Source organism: Procambarus clarkii, chromosome 30 (genome assembly GCF_040958095.1).
Source record: "Procambarus clarkii isolate CNS0578487 chromosome 30, FALCON_Pclarkii_2.0, whole genome shotgun sequence".
NCBI lineage: Eukaryota > Metazoa > Arthropoda > Malacostraca > Decapoda > Cambaridae > Procambarus > Procambarus clarkii.
In genome coordinates this window covers 34,838,538-34,855,884 of record NC_091179.1, presented here as the reverse complement: position 1 = coordinate 34,855,884, position 17,347 = coordinate 34,838,538, and positions in this window count along the sequence as shown.

Here is a 17,347-nt window from a genome sequence, read left to right as displayed (position 1 = left end):
CCTGAAATGGAATAAATGATATTCAGCACGGGTGAATGGGGAAAAATATGTTTATTATGCATGTGTGTTCGCCTGCAATGGGATGAAATACAGATACGAGAAGTGTATTTTATATGCTACCTACGTTTATGTGAAGTTTCATTCCGACGATGACTTCCTCGCGGGGCGGGTGAGCAATAAGGACACTTCACGGTTTTGTAAACTGAAATTGGAAAGAACATATTTAAGTGTGTGGAATGTAATAGCCGAATGAGAAAATATTCTCACACTATAGTAGTTTACACGCGATATTTCACCTGTGGATGCCATAAAATGAACTGTGGAATATTAAATATGAATAACACTCACGGTTATCACAGAAAATCTGCTGACATCGCCTGCATTTGATGCCGTAATGTCCTAGGGGCGGTTTTTCACAGCTAGCGCATTGCAGTCGACACAGTTGATTCGGTGATGGAATATAAAACACTCCGCATTTCATGCAGGCTGTAGAGCTTCGCCTTTCCATGACATGGAGCTGTATGACGCGTGTGTATCGGGTGAAGTCTTGCAGGGAACTGGCGGCGCGTTTGTGTGTGAGGGGAGTGAAACGACCCGGGTCAAATGAGAAGTGATTGATGGGTGACAGGTGTGGGTCTGTCTGTCTGTTGGCAGGAGTAAGTACCTCGCGCCTCCTTACCGGAATCCACAGTGTATGGGGAGTCGTCGTGGGGCGAACATCTCCACTCTGAAGACAACGAAAACCTTTTAGACAAATGACCCCCAGTTCCGCAGGAGAGTGCTCTCTCACCCCTCAACACTTGCGACTTCCTGTAGGGGAGCTAATGTTTTGTCTAGCCACATAATGCCCCAGAGCACTCTCTCCAGACGAAGGGGAAGCTCCATCCAGCCCCCATCCCAAAACAACATAACAGACTGTGTTGCCTTCTCCTCACATCTACACACTAACTCACGATTAAGGCTACGCAAAAACACACATACATATTCTTTTACTCATTCCTCACTCTTCCTTCTATTTTCTTACTCTATCACTTACTCTACCACATACTCTCACACTACTCCAATCTTCCCTGACTAGACACGCGCGCGGGGTGGGGGTCCGCACCTGCTCACACACCACTCAAGACCGACACGCGCCAAACTTCCGGGAAATTCCCTTACACCCTGTGACTAGACACCTGCGCTGCGACGACGACCTCGCGCACCACCTGGCACTCATCAACTTACTCTCTTTCATAACCACTTACCATAACACGCTCACACGCGTCCGAAACACGCCAAAAATTCCCCGAAAATCCCCCAAAAACCTGTGCGACTACACACCTGCGCACCAGCTGTCGGATGGCACTCCATGGAGTGCCACCTGACAGCTGGTGCGCGCGGTCGTAGTCGCACTTTACACTACTCTACTGCTCATCGAACAAGCTAATATGATTGGTTCCCGCTCATTTGCTGCAATGTCATTGGTCAAATTGTAATCCCCTTGTGTGTGCCACAAGATGCCCGGCAGCACTTGTAAAGCATTCTTGTGAGGGATCTCTAGCAAAGTGGACGTGTTCTGTTCAGTCTACCGGCCAATAGACTGAACACTGTCTATTCCTCACCGTCAAGTTAACTCAGCGTCTGAAGATTATACGACACACTCGCCCAGAATCACGAGTGGGAATATATATTATTCAGAAGCCTAAAGTGACAAACCTCCAGAGCGAAACAGACTGGTATCAGGTAACCCCTGGTGACAAAGATCGTTGTGAGTGACTTAAGAGTGAATTAAGGCAGTGCCGCCGCCTAAGCTGTATGTACCTGCATGGTACCACAGCCGCCGCCACTCGTCCCGAGCGTGCACCTCAGTACCCCAGTACCTCTGTACTTCTGTGCCTCGAGCGCCCGCCGCCGCCCTCACACTACTACGTGACGTCACCACCTTGCTCATCGCTAGTGCCAGTGGGTGCGCGTGTGTCTGTTAAGCATACAGCCCGCCCTACTGCAAGTACCCTCCGTGTCTACGAGCGAAGCCAGCTGTCAGGCCACCTACGAGTGCTTGTATAAATGTGCCTGAGTGAGTGAGTAAGGAATGGTACCCTATCTATAAGTACAAGATCTTGTCGTTGTTTTATTGTGTCTGTGTTGATCTGAGGGATCAACCACAGTTCTCACCTTCTCATACCTGTCACAGGTCATAGGTGAATCGACGGTGTATGCGTGTTTATCTGTGTGGTATCACAGCATTTCACTCGTCTGTTGAATGTGAGCTTCATATACACCACACATTTAGTTATTGTGCATGTTATTGCCTGTTCCATTGACAGTGTATTTGTTGATTTATTGCATATCATCATTACCGAGTATTCGGTTGGAACTCTTGTGATCCCTTTGCATACCGGCAGTTAGGTTGCCGTGTTAACAACTACAGACCTATATCAATCCTGCCAAACTTGTCAAAAATGTTTGAAAAACTAATCTATAAGCAGCTTTACTCATATCTAGCCAAACTCAATATACTTAGCCCTTGCCAATATGGCTTCAGACCCAAAAAAAGCACTAACGATGCACTTATTAGTATGCTTAACTCGATTCATACAGCTCTTGATAAAAATGAGTTCCCTGTTGGGTTATTTGTGGACCTGCGTAAAGCTTTTGATACTGTCAACCACCAAAACCTTCTTCTTAAATTACATTATTATGGAGTCAGAGGACACTCCCTACAATACCTCAAATCCTACCTAACTGACAGGCTCCAATATGTTTCTGTGAATAATACAATTTCTCCCACCCTACCCATCAACATTGGTGTTCCTCAGGGCAGCATACTTGGCCCTCTCCTCTTTCTCATCTACATTAATGACCTTCCAAATGCCTCCCAACACCTCAAACCAATTCTATTTGCTGACAACACAACCTTCATTTACTCCAGTCCTGACCCCCTTGCTCTAAATGCCACAGTAAATACTGAGCTAAATAAAGTCCATCTTTGGCTAACTGCCAACAAACTCACCCTTAACATTGACAAAACTTTCTATATTCTGTTTGGCAATAAATCCTCTAATCAAATAAATCTCAAAATAAACAATACCCAAATTTGTAACAAATTAGATGGCAAATTCCTTGGTATTCTCATTGACCACAAGCTGAATTTCCAGGGACACATTCTAAATATATCAAAAAAAGTTTCAAAAACTGTGGGCATTCTTTCTAAGATCAGATATTATGTACCACGCCCTGCCCTGGTGACTCTCTATTACTCCCTTATCTATCCATATCTCAACTATGGTATTTGTGCTTGGGGCTCTACTACCCAAAATCACTTACGTCCTCTAATTACTCAACACAAAGCTGCTATTAGGACAATGTCCAACTCTAGCCCCGGACATCACTCGGTACCCCTACTCAAATCTCTGAATATGCAGGCGATGAGTCACAATAACGTGGCTGAAGTATGTTGACCAGACCACACACTAGAAATTGAAGGGACGACGACGTTTCGGTCCGTCCTGGACCATTCTCAAGTCGATTGTGATGTGGAGGTAGGGACAGGCAATAAATAGGCAAGAGAGAGCTGAGGAGGAAAGTCAGGTGTAGGGGATAGTAGTAATGAGAACTGCAGCAGGCCTATTGGCCCATACGAGGCAGCTCCTATTATAACCACCGAAGGAGATAGTAATAGGAAAAAGAAGAGGATAGCAAGGGAGCGTAGGAGAAGACAATGAACAGAAAAAGGGAGAAGAGAGAGAGAAAAGGAAAGAGAAAGAAAGAAATGGAAGGGGGAAAGCTTATGTTAAGTCACGTTTGTTAGAAAGATTAGAGCATTTGAGTATATACTGTGAAAGGGAAGAGTCCACAGCAACAAAGCCAGGACTCAAGTTCATGTTGGGTACATTGTTTATAAGAGCCGATTCTACAAGACGGCGTCTGTGTAGAGTAGAGGCAGGAAAGATTATTTTGGAGGAAGACCAATCAATGGGATGACTAGAATACCTCACATGGCAGAAGAGAGCATTGTTAGTGTCTGCAGACTTAACACTTCTCTTGTGTTCTTTAAGTCTGTCATTCAGAGTACGGCCAGTTTCGCCAAAGTATTGGAGAGGACAAGATGAACAGGAAATAGAGTAGACACCAGCAGCATTAGAAGCAGGAGGAGCAGTGTGAACTAGATTGCTACGAAGTGTGTTAGTTTGTCGAAAGGCGAGTTTAATGTCAAGAGAATTTAATGTCGACTTGAGAATGGTCCAGGACGGACCGAAACGTCGTCGTCCCTTCAATTTCTAGTGTGTGGTCTGGTCAACAATCTCTGAATATGTTAGACATTAAGTCTATTTTATTTTTTAATGATTGGCTGTCAACTGTGTTAAGTTAGGTGTTTCTCCACGAGTGGATACGAGTCGTTTAGCCAGACGTCAAGAGTCTCGCTAATATAACCATAGCTTTGCTGACGCCAATCTAAAGTAAATCAAGTACCTTGTGTATTAGTGGTTAAGTTAGTAAATAAACTACTGTTAAGCTTTATGCGGTGTTTCCGTTGAACCACTTCTGAATACTGCAAACATTACACAAGCCTTCAGCTCTAAGTGTCTTCAACACCGAGTTGCCTATAAGTCACAAACTATAAATGTGATGAGGACCCTAGGAGTCCCTTAAAGTGTTAAATCATTGAGGAGATTCCAACAATCAACGTGGAGCAGGACCAGGTGAGACTAGTCTGAGAAGAGATCCTCAAGGACTCCAACTCGACCTCTCTCCCAGGCCCTATACGGTTGCTCTCGTATTTTCTATTCTGCAAATTCCGACAGCTTCGTGAAGCGTCTGCCACATGTACATTGGCGACGTACGCATTGCAGTCGTGAAAGCAAAAAAGAAACACCCCACAGTGAGTGTCTGAACTCGGGGAGCGAGAGCGTGGCGGCTCGATGCGGTCGTAGTCTGCTGTTTGCTCTGTGTCGAAGCTGTAGCGTCTTGGGTCGATTAGGACTGTACACGCCGAGTGCTACATTGTTGACTGTGGAAATTGAACTGTTTTCTATTCATCAAATCGTTGCTTATATGGTGATTACACCTCAGCTTCCTCCAACAAGAAGAGAAGAGTATTACCTGTAATTGGGGAAAGGATTGTAGCTTCTATAATTAGTTATGCTATTAAGATAATGAGATAATGGAGCGAGTATAAGATTAACTCGCTACAGGACTCCCCCTGCCAGGGAATGGAAGAAAAGCAATACATAAAAAAAAAACGAGGCTACTGTTCCTGGGTCGAGGCCTGGGTCGCTGTGGAACATGTAGTCTGGTACCAAAAGATGCAAGCAGTGTGTGGACAAGCTTGGTGTAGCAGGAGAGAAGAGTGTGCATGATTGTTGCGTCCTTGGGTCGTTGGTGGAGCATTTAGATCCGGGGCGGATGGGCTCGGGCACCAGGACAATAGGAGGTAATGTAGGCACGTAGTTAGGACAACGAGGGAATCACTGCTAGAGCTGAATTGTCCTGGAGGCGACGAAGAGTCAGAAACGCAAGCTGTAAGTCCTGTACTGCGCAAAGCCCGTAAGTGGTGGCCCTTTTGAGCCATTACCAGTATCAAGGGCTGATACTGGAGATCTGTGGAGGTGCGACTGCACCCTGCGTGACGGGAGATATCTCCCGTGGGTTTCTATTCATAAAATCGTTGCTTATATGTTGATTACACCTCAGCTTCCTCCAACAAAGTGAGAAGAGTATTACCTGTAATTGGGGAAAGGATTGTAGCTTCTGTAATTAGTTATGCTATTAAGATAATGAGATAATGGAGCGAGTATAAGATTAACTCGCTACAGGCCCATACGAGGCAGCTGCTATCGGCCCATACGAGGTAGCTGCTATTGGCCCATAGGAGACAGCTGCTATTGGCCCATAGGAGGCAGCAGCTATTGGCCCATAGGAGGCAGCTGCTATTGGCCCATAGGAGGTAACTGCTATTGGCCCATAGGAGGAAGCTGCTATTGGCCCATAGGAGGCAGCTGCTATTGCCCCATAGGAAGCAGCTGCTATTGGACCATAGGAGGCAGCTGCTATTGGCCCATAGGAGGCAGCTGCTATTGACCCACACGAGGCAGTTGCTATTGGCCCATAGGAGGCAGCTGCTATTGGCCCATACGAGGCAGCTGCTATTGGCCCATTCGAGGCAGCTGCTATTGGCCCATAGGAGGCAGTTGCTATTGGCCCATAGGAGGCAGCTGCTATTGGCCCATAGGAGGCAGCTGCTATTGGCCCATAGGAGGCAGCTGCTATCGGCCCATAAGAGGCAGCTGCTATTGGCCCATACAAGGCAGCTGCTATTGGCCCATACAAGGCAGCTGCTATTGGCCCATACGAGGCAGCTGCTATTGGCCAATACGAGGCAGCTATTGGCCAATACGAGGCAGCTATTGGCCAATACGAAGCAGCTCCTATTGGCCCATACGAGCTATTTTGGTGAGGGATGTGACATCGTAATTGTAGCGTCGTCTGTTGTGTAAGAACATAAGAACAAAGTTAACTGCAGAAGGCCTATTGGCCCATACGAGGCAGCTCCTATCTATAACCACCCAATCCCACTCATATACTTGTCCAACCCACGCTTGAAACAATTGAGGGACCCCACCTCCACCACGTTACGCGGCAATTGGTTCCACAAATCAACAATCCTGTTACTGAACCAGTATTTACCCAAGTCTTTCCTAAATCTAAACTTATCCAATTTATACCCATTGTTTCGTGTTCTGTCTTGTGTTGATATTTTTAATACCCTATTAATATCCCCCCTGTTATGTCCATTCATCCACTTGTAAACCTCTATCATGTCACCCCTAACTCTTCGCCTTTCCAGTGAATGCAACTTAAGCTTTGTTAATCTTTCTTCATATGAAAGATTTCTAATTTGGGGAATTAACTTAGTCATCCTACGTTGGACACGTTCAAGTGAATTTATATCCATTCTATAATACGGCGACCAAAACTGAACTGCATAATCTGAATGGGGCCTAACTAGAGCAAGATATAGCTTAAGAACCACACCGGGAGTCTTGTTACTAACGCTTCGATTAATAAATCTCAGTGTCCTATTCGCCTTATTACGAACATTCATGCATTGATCCTTTTGTTTTAAATTCTTACTAATCACAACTCCCAGATCCCTTTCGCAATCCGACTTCGCAATCTCAACACCATCTAGCTCGTATCTTGTAACTCTATCATCATTACCTAGCCTCAGAACTTTACATTTATCAGCATTAAACTGCATTTGCCAATCCTTTGACCATTTCAAAACCCTATCTAGATCAACTTGAAGTGATAGTGAGTCCTCCTCCAAATTAATTTCCCTACCGATTTTCGTATCATCGGCAAATTTGCAAATGTTGCTACTCGAACCTGAATCTAAATCATTTATATATATTATAAACAACAGAGGTCCCAGGACAGAGCCCTGAGGTACTCCACTAACAACATTATCCCACTCTAACTTAACCCCATTTATACTAACTCTCTGTTTCCTTCGGAATAGCCATGCCCTAATCCAACTTAATATAGCACCCCCAATACCATGAGCTTCTATTTTTTTAATTAGTCTTTCATGTGGCACTGTATCAAAAGCTTTGCTAAAGTCAAGGTACACAACATCACAATCCTTACCACTATCAACTGCCTCAACTATGCTGGAATAAAAAGTTAGCAAATTTGTTAAACATGAACGGCCATTTGTAAAACCTTGTTGCGACTCATTTATTAATTTATGTTTTTCAAGATGGAGACGAATTGTATTTGCAATTATTGATTCAAGTTACTTTCCCACAATAGATGTTAGGCTAATTGGCCGATAGTTTGACACAAGTGATCTATCTCCTTTCTTAAAAATTGGTACCACATTAGCTACCTTCCATGACTCTGGCACTCTGCCTGACTCTATTGATTTATTAAATATGGTAGACAGTGGCTCGGAAAGCTCCTCTTTGCATTCTTTAAGCACCCTGGCAAACACTTCATCCGGCCCTGGGGATTTGTTTGGTTTTAGTTTTTCTAATTGTTTAATTACATCCTCCCTGGTAACTGCTAAACTAGTCAACCTGTCCTCATCCCCACCCACATAGACTTGTTCGGCTGAAGGCATATTGTTAAGTTCTTCTTTAGTAAATACAGATATAAAATATTTGTTAAAAATACTACTCATCTCCTTGTCATTATCCGTTATTTGACCTGTCTCAGATTTTAATGGACCTATCCTTTCCCTAGTCTTAGTTCGATATAACTGAGAAAAACCTTTAGTATTTGACTTTGCTTGCTCTGCTATGCGAACTTCATAGTTTCTTTTTGCTTTCCTAATCTCTTTTTTAACATTTCTAACCAGTTGTATGAATTCCTGTTCTAACCTGACTTCCCAATTCTTAATCCTTTTGTACCAAGCTCTCTTTTTACCTATAAGGTTCTTTAAATTATTTGTTATCCACTTTGGGTCATTAGTATTCGACCTATTCAATTTGTATGGTATACTACGTTCCTGTGCTTTGTTTAGAATATTCTTAAATAAGTTATATATTAAATCCACATCGAAATCCCCTTTTACGTCACCTATCGCTGGGTTCATGTCTCACTCTAAGACCGGCCCACACCCCATACCCAAGAGTTTCCAATCTATTTGACCCAAAAAATTTCTTAGGCTATTAAAATCAGCTTTTCGAAATCAGAATTTTCTCCTACAGGTCTATTCCATTCTATGCTAAATCTGATTACTTTGTGATCACTGTTCCCTAGCTCACTCCCTATTTCGATATCATTAATTTGTGTTTCCCTGTTAGTTAACATTAAATCTAAAATATTATTTTCCCGCGTTGGTTCCTTAATGTGTTGCGTAAGAAAGCAATCGTCAATTAATTCTAGAAAATCTTCTGCTTCACTATTCCCTGTTTTGTTCACCCAGTTTATTCCACTAAAATTAAAGTCACCCATGACATAAATACTGTTAGATCTAGATGCTCTAGATATTTCATTCCATAGATGCTTTGCTTCCATTCTGTCTAAATTTGGTGGCCTATATATAACTCCTATTATAATATTATTTGCTTTTTCGTTTAATTCTATCTAAATAGTTTCTGTGTGTGGCTCAGTTTTGATTCCCTCTTTGAGACTACATTTCAAATTGTCCCTAACATATATGGCTACTCCCCCTCCTCGTCTAATATATCTATCTGTGTGAAATAGTTTAAATCCATTTATCTGATATTCAGCTAATAGTTCTCTATTTTCTACGTTCATCCACGTTTCGGTAAGTGCAATAATATCTATTTTTTCTGTGCAGACAAGAGCATTTAATTCATTAATTTTATTTCTTAGACTTCTACTGTTAGTGTAATATATCCTAAGTGAATTGTTATTTTGAGGCCCTTTTCTTTCCCTGATCATTTTGACAATTCTTTTCTCCCACGAACACATGCTTTTATTACCTCCTTCCTCCAAATCAATTCCCATACCACTATCTACTAACAGTTTAAACCCAAACAAACACCTCTAACCACTGGTTCCAACGAATTCGCAACAGCAACAACCCCAGCCCTCGATAGATGCACCCCATCACGAGCATACTTTCATTTCTTCCATAGAAGCTTTCCCAGTTGTCTATGAAATATATTGCATTTGATTTGCAATATCTTTCCAGCCGGCAATTGACACCAAGTGCCCTTGACATCCATTCATTTCCCACTCTCTTTCTTGGAAGAATGCCACATATATGATCGGGATTCCTCCCTTGCTCCTAACTAATTCAATGGCTGTCCTAAATCTCTGTATTAGTTTCTCACTCCTAACTCGCCCAACATCATTACCCCCTGCACTAATACAAGTAATGGGTTTGTTCCCATTTCCCGTCATAATATCATTCATGTTTTCAACAATATCACCAATTCCAGCTCCCGGATAGCAAACCCTTAATCTGTTCCCCCTATCTCTGGCACAAAACGTTCTGTCTAAATACCTCACCTGGGAATCTCCCACAACCAAATTTCGCTTCGGTACCGCCCTAACTTTCTGAGCAGCCTGAGGGGCCTGCGCTCGGCCGTTCCTCGCTGCAGGCGCACTACAGCACTCGTCGTCCAACACGGCAAATGAATTTGCCGTCCATAGGGCGTCTGTAGGCGGCCTTGTCAAGGTCTTCTTAAGACCCCTGTCTTTCACTACTCTCCACGATGAGGTCTCGTCAACACTGGTCTCCTCCTTCGTTTCCTCTCGAAGTCTCAGCTGTCGTACCTCCTCTCACAGGGAATCCATCTCTGCTCTCAGAGCTCCAACCAAACTCACCAAATCATTAACTAATCCTTCCATTATTGCAATAATAATATTGCAATACTTGTCCAACCCGGGCTTGAAACAATCGAGGGACCCCACCTCCACCACGTTACGCGGTAATTAGTTCCACAAATCAACAACTCTGTTACCGAACCAGTATTTACCCAAGTCTTTCCTAAATCTAAACTTATCCAATTTATACCCATTGTTTCGTGTTCTGTCTTGTGTTGATACTTTTAATACCCTATTAATATCCCCTTTGTTGTGTCCATTCATCCACTTATAAACCTCTATCATGTCACCCCTAACTCTTCGCCTTTCCAGAGAATGCAATTTAAGCTTTGTTAATCTTTCTTCATATGAAAGGTTTCTAACTTGGGGAATTAACTTAGTCATCCTACGCTGGACACGTTCAAGTGAATTTATATCCATTCTATAGTAAGGCGACCAAAACTGAACTGCATAATCTAAATGGGGCCTAACCAGAGCAACATATAGCTTAAGTAACAAGTAACACCAGGCGTTAGTAACAAGACACCAGGTGTCTTGTTACTAACGCTTCGATTAAATAAATCCCAGTGTCCTATTTGCCTTATTACGAACATTCATGCATTGATCCTTTTGTTTTAAATTCTTACTTATCATAACTCCCAGATCCCTTTCGCAATTCGACTTCGCAATCTCAACACCATCTAGCTCGTATCTTGTAACTCTATCATCATTACCTAGCCTCACAACTTTACATTTATCAGCATTAAACTGCATCTGCCAATCCATTGACCATTTCAAAACCCTATTTAGATCAACTTGAAGTGATAGTGAGTCTTCTTCCGTGTTAATTTCCCTGCCGAGTTTTGTATCATCGGCAAATTTGCAAATGTTGCTACTCAAACCTGAATCTAAATCATTGATATATATTATAAACAACAGAGGTCCCAGGACAGAGCCCTGAGGAACTCCACTTACAACATTTTCCCACTCTGACTTAACCCCATTTATACTAACTCTCTGTTTCCTTTGGAATAGCCATGACCTAATCCAACTTAATATAGCACCTCCAATACCATGAGCCTCTGTTTTTTTAATCAGTCTTTCATGTGGCACTGTATCAAAAGTTTTGCTAAAGTCAAAGTACACAACATCACAATCCTTACCACTATCAACTGCCTCAACTATGCTGGAATAAAAAGATAGCAAATTTGTTAAACATGAACGGCCATTTGTGAAACCATGTTGCGACTCATTTATTAATTTGTGTTTTTCAAGATGAAGACGAATTTTATTTGCAATTATCGATTCGAGTAATTTTCCCACAATAGACGTTAGGCTAATTGGTCGATAGTTTGACGCAAGTGATCTATCTCCTTTCTTAAAAACTGGTATCACATTAGCAACTTTCCATAACTCTGGCACTCTGCCTGACTCTATTGATTTAATAAATATGGTAGACAGTGGGTCGCAAAGCTCCTCTTTGCATTCTTTAAGCACCCTAGCAAACACTTCATCCGGCCCTGGGGATTTGTTTGGTTTGAGTTTTACTATTTGTTTAAGAACATCCTCCCTGGTAACTGCTAAACTAGTCAACCTGTCCTCGTCCTCACCCACATATACTTGTTCGGCTGAAGGCATATCGTCAAGTTCCTCTTTAGTAAACACAGATATAAAATATTTATTAAAAATACTACTCATGTCTTCATCACTATCTGTTATTTGACCTGTCTCAGTTTTTAATGGACCTATCCTTTCCCTAATCTTTTGTCCGGTATAACTGGAAAAACCCTTTAGGATTTGTCTTCGCTTGCTCTGGTATGCGAACTTCATAGTTTCTTTTTGCTTTCCTTATCTCTTTTTTAGTATTTCAAACCAGTTGTACGAATTCCTGTTCTAAACTGACTTCCCCATTCTTAATCCTTTTGTACCACGCTTTCTTTTTACCTATAAGGCTCTTCAGATCCCTTGTTATCCACTTTGGATCATTAGTGTTCGATCTATTGAATTTATATGGTATACTACATTCCTGCGCTTTGCTTAGAATATTTTTAAATAGGTTATAATTTGAATCCACATCGAAAACCCCTTTTACGTCACCTATCGCTGGGTTAACGTCTAGCTCCAATACCGGCCCACACCCCATACCCAAGACCATTCTCAATCGACTTGAGAATGGTCCAGGACGGACCGAAACGTCGTCGTCCCTTCAACTTCTAGTGTGTGGTCTGGTCAACATACTTCAGCCACGTTATTGTGACTCATTGCCTGCATACCCAAGACTTTCCAATCTATTTGACCCAAAAAAATCCTTAGGCTATTGAAATCAGCTTTTCGAAAATCAGGCACTTTAACAGTATTTTCTCCTACAGATCTATTCCATTCAATGCTAAATCTAATTTCTTTATGATCACTGTTCCCTAACTCACTCCCTATTTCGATGTCCTTAATTTGTGTTTCCCTGTTAGTTAACACTAAATCTAAAATATTATTTCCCCGCGTCGGTTCCTTAATGTGTTGCGTAAGAAAGCAATCGTCAATTAATTCTAGAAAATCTTCTGCTTCATTATTCCCTGTTTTATTCAACCAGTTTATTCCACTAAAATTAAAGTCACCCATGACATAAATACTGTTAGATCTAGATGCTCTAGATATTTCTCCCATAGATGCTTTGCTACCATTCTGTCTAAATTTGGTGGCCTATATATAACTCCTATTATAATATTTGCTTTTTCGTTTATTTCTATCCAAATAGTTTCTGTGTGTGGCTCAGTTTTGATTCCCTCTTTGAGACTACATTTCAAATTGTCCCTAACATATATGGCTACTCCCCCTCCTCGTCTAATATATCTATCTGTGTGAAATAGTTTAAATCCATTTATCTGATATTCAGCTAATAGTTCTCTATTTTCTACGTTCATCCACGTTTCGGTAAGTGCAATAATATCAATTTTTTCTGTGCAGGCAAGAGCATTTAAATCGTTTATTTTGTTTCTCAGACTTCTAGTGTTAGTGTAATATACCCAAAGTGAATAGTTATTTTGAGGCCCTTCTCTTTCCCTGATCATTTTGCCAATTCTTTTCTCCCACAAACACATACTTTTATTATTTCCTTCCTCCAAATCAATTCCCATACCACTATCTACTAACAGTTTAAACCCAAACAAATGCCTCTAACCACTGGTTCCAATGAGTTCGCAACAGCAACAACCCCTGCCCTCAATAGATGCACCCCATCCCGAGCATACATTTCATTTCTTCCATAGAAGTGTTCCCAGTTGTCTATGAAAGATATTGCATTTGATTTGCAATATCTTTCCAGCCGGCAATTGACACCAAGTTCCCTCGATATCCATTCATTTCCCACTCACTTTCTTGGAAGAATGCCACATATGATCGGGAATCCTCCCTTGCTCCTAACTAATTCTATGGCTGTTTTATACCTCTGAATCAGTTCCTCACTCCTAACTCGACCAACATCATTTCCTCCCACGCTAATGCAAATAACGGGATTGTTCCCATTTCCAGCCATAATATCATTCATGTTGTTTATAATATCACCAATGCCAGCTCCGGGATAGCAAACCCTTAACCTGTTCCTCCTATCTCTAGCACAAAACGTTCTATCCAAATACCTTATCTGGGAATCTCCCACAACTAAGGTTTGCTTAGGTACGTCCGTTACTCTCTGAGGAGCCTGTGCTTCCTTACTCTTCGTTGCTTTCCCTTTTGCGCGATCCGCAGTCTCACCACAGCACTCGAGACAAGAACACAACCTATAGCACTGTATCATCCTTTGCAGATGACACTAGGATCTTCATGAGAGTAGGCAACATAGAGGACACGGCGAACCTCCAGTCAGATGTAGATCAGGTCTTTCTATGGGCTACAGAAAATAATATGGTGTTTAACGAAGATAAGTTCCAGCTCATGCGCTATGGAAAAAATGAAAATATAAAAACGGAAACCACGTACAAAACTCAGGCAAATCATAACATAGAACGAAAAGGCAATGTAAAGGATCTGGGTATACTCATGTCGTAAGACCTTACCTTTAAAGAACACAATAAAGTATATAGCCGTCACAACTGCAAGAAAAATGACAGGTTGGATAACAAGAACTTTTCACACTAGAGATGCTATACCGATGATGATACTTTTCAAAACGCTTGTGCTCTCTAGAGTAGAGTACTGCTGCACAATGACAGCACCTTTCAAAGCTGGAGAAATTGCTGACCTGGAGAGCGTGCAGAGATCCTTTACTGCTAGAATCCACTCAGTAAAACATCTAAACTATTGGGACCGACTAAAGAGCCTAAAACTGTACTCCCTTGAGCGCAGGCGGGAGAGGTTAGGTTATCTTGAGGTTTTCTTGAGATAATTTCGGGGCTTTTAGTGTCCCCGCGGCCCGGTCCTCGACCAGGCCTCCACCCCCAGGAAGCAGCCCGTGACAGCTGACTAACACCCAGGTACCTATTTTACTGCTAGGTAACAGGGGCATAGGGTGAAAGAAACTTCGCCCAATGTTTCTCACCGGCGCCTGGGATCGAACCCAGGACCACAGGATCACAAGTCCAGCGTGCTGTCCGCTCGGCCGACCGGCTCCCTTGGTACATAATAATTTACACGTGGAAAATATTAGAGGGTCTGGTCCCAAACCTGCACACAGAAATAACATCACATGAGACCAGAAGACATGGCAGGATGTGCAGAATACCCCTGTTGAAAAACAGATACTCTGAGTGCAACAGGTACTCTGAGAGAGAACTCTATCAACATCAGAGGTCCGAGACTGTTCAACATGCTTCCACTACACATAAGGGGCATAAATGGCCGACCCCTCACAGTGTTCAAGAGAGAACTGGATAAGCACCTCCAAAGGATACCTGATCAACCAGGCTGTGACTCATACGTCAGGCTGCGAGCAGCCGCGTCCAACAGCCTGGTTGATCAGTCCGGCAACCAGGAGGCCTGGTCGACGACCGGGCCGCGGGGATGCTAAGCCCCGGAAGCACCTCAAGGTAACCTCAAGGTAGGTATCCTAAGTCTCCTTGTTTCATTTTTTTACTTAATTTTTAACTTACTCTTCACTACTCATTTACTGGACTTAATTAATTGAGTGCATAAATAATTCTTTAGGTCTTATTAATTATACAGTCATAACTGAACTATTTATAGTTAATAATCATTAGCTTAAATTTGCCTATGTTTATTATTCAACTTTTTTCTTTGATTTCATTTATTACCTAGTTTGCCTAGCCTCGCCATACTCCCCTACTCCATTGTACCCCCTGGCTTTGCCTGTATCTCAAATTGCAAATTGTTACTTACAGTGTACCTGAGAGTACTTGTAAGCAATCTACCTCATTTTTCTTTTTTTGTTCAATTTGTTTTTTTTCTGACCAGGGGGAAAAAGACACAGGCCGATTGGGGCTTAAATTTTATTAGTAAATTAAATTCTGCAGAACATGTAAATAATATAAGTAGGAATTAACAAATGTAACATGTCCATGTCTGAGGACTAATAATTAACTTAAAATGTACCCCCGTAGTAGTAAGCATAGCCTAGTGACATGGCAAACACGTTCTGCAGAAACCTAATGGCAGATGAAATGTAATTAGAACTAGGTATAACAGTCAGGACACAAAGGGGAAATAAAGTGTATAGACACAACACTTAATGGAGCCCGACCAAGACATAATGGGAAATCCTAGAATTAACAGGCAGGCAGAAAATACCTAGTGACTGGGGAAAACTGATATGACAAATGGGAGAAGTTTTTCCCAGGGCGTGAGGCCGGCCGCCAAGGAATAAGGAGAAGGGTTTCCTGACTCTTACTAGCACCTAGACTGGGCAAAGGATTAGCTGCGGACAGCGGGACACTTGGGGACCGGCGCTGCACCCCCACCGCAGGCCAGCTGGCCAGACCCCCACCCCCCGAAGGGCGAGGCCCGCTGGCCGCAAGGAGGCCTCAGAGTGGCAGAGCAACAACGTCTCGGACGTAGTCAGGTGGGGGTTCCAGCTGGATGCTGGACCCGCCGTTATCTCCGTTGGCGAGCCCATCAAGAGAGCTGAGTGGCCCTGCCAATTCTAAAGGTAAGAGGGCGTGGTCGGCTGGAGGCGAGCCTAGCTCTGCGAGGGCGGCGCGAATTAAGCGCCCTGGAGAAGTCTTGCCTGTTCACTGGGGTACGGGCCGGGTAGAGCTTGTCGGGGGGGGGGGGGGGTGGGGTGGGGGGCGCTCGCTGGGCTAGGGTATGCGTGCGTCCTGCGCTGTGCTTGTAGGATCCGAAGAGTGTTGATTCCTGACCATGTAAACGATACCTGGTCCAGTCGGAGCGTGCGTCGATTTTTTGTCGTGTAGATCACCTTCCCCGGGCTGAAAGATATAAGGCAGTAAGGGTGAGCAAAAGCGGCGTGCAGTGTTATCGTGACAGGCAAGAGCACAGACGATAGGTAAACCCTAGCTGAATCAATGCGGAGGAGACGAAAAAACGGGGGGAGGGGGCCCAGCAGCAGGAATTAAGAGATTCTTTAATTAACAATCCTGGATGAATAAGAATTTTCCGAATAACTATACTGTAGCAATGAAGGGAGCTAACAATTCTAAGAATCTTCCAGCAAACGGAAGGGCGAAGTACCTTTGCTAGGAGCAAAGGTGGGAGAAAGCCAATAAGAGAACAGCAAGGAAGCACAAAGCAGCTATATGAACAGGGATAATACGAAACACTATAAATCTTGATAATATAAACAATACATATACCAAGAACGGGTATATACAACAAAGCAATATATACATAAACAATAAAATGGAATAAGAACCAATTCTTAAAGCCAAATCTGTAACATGCTTGTGTCCTAAGCGGATGTAGAATGTGAGCGGGGAACATTACCCTTGGTCTCCATCCCATCTCTGCCTCCAGACGGGTGATAGAGCTGAATAGAAGCCAAGGAGTCTGCCTTAAGTGGCCGCTGAGTTTAGTCTTGTGTTGTCAATGAGCGTCTGCAGCCGCAGCTAGTACGCCGTGAACTTCGGCTACATCTTTCAGAACAGGAGCAAAGTGAAATCGACGGCAGGGAACTGGC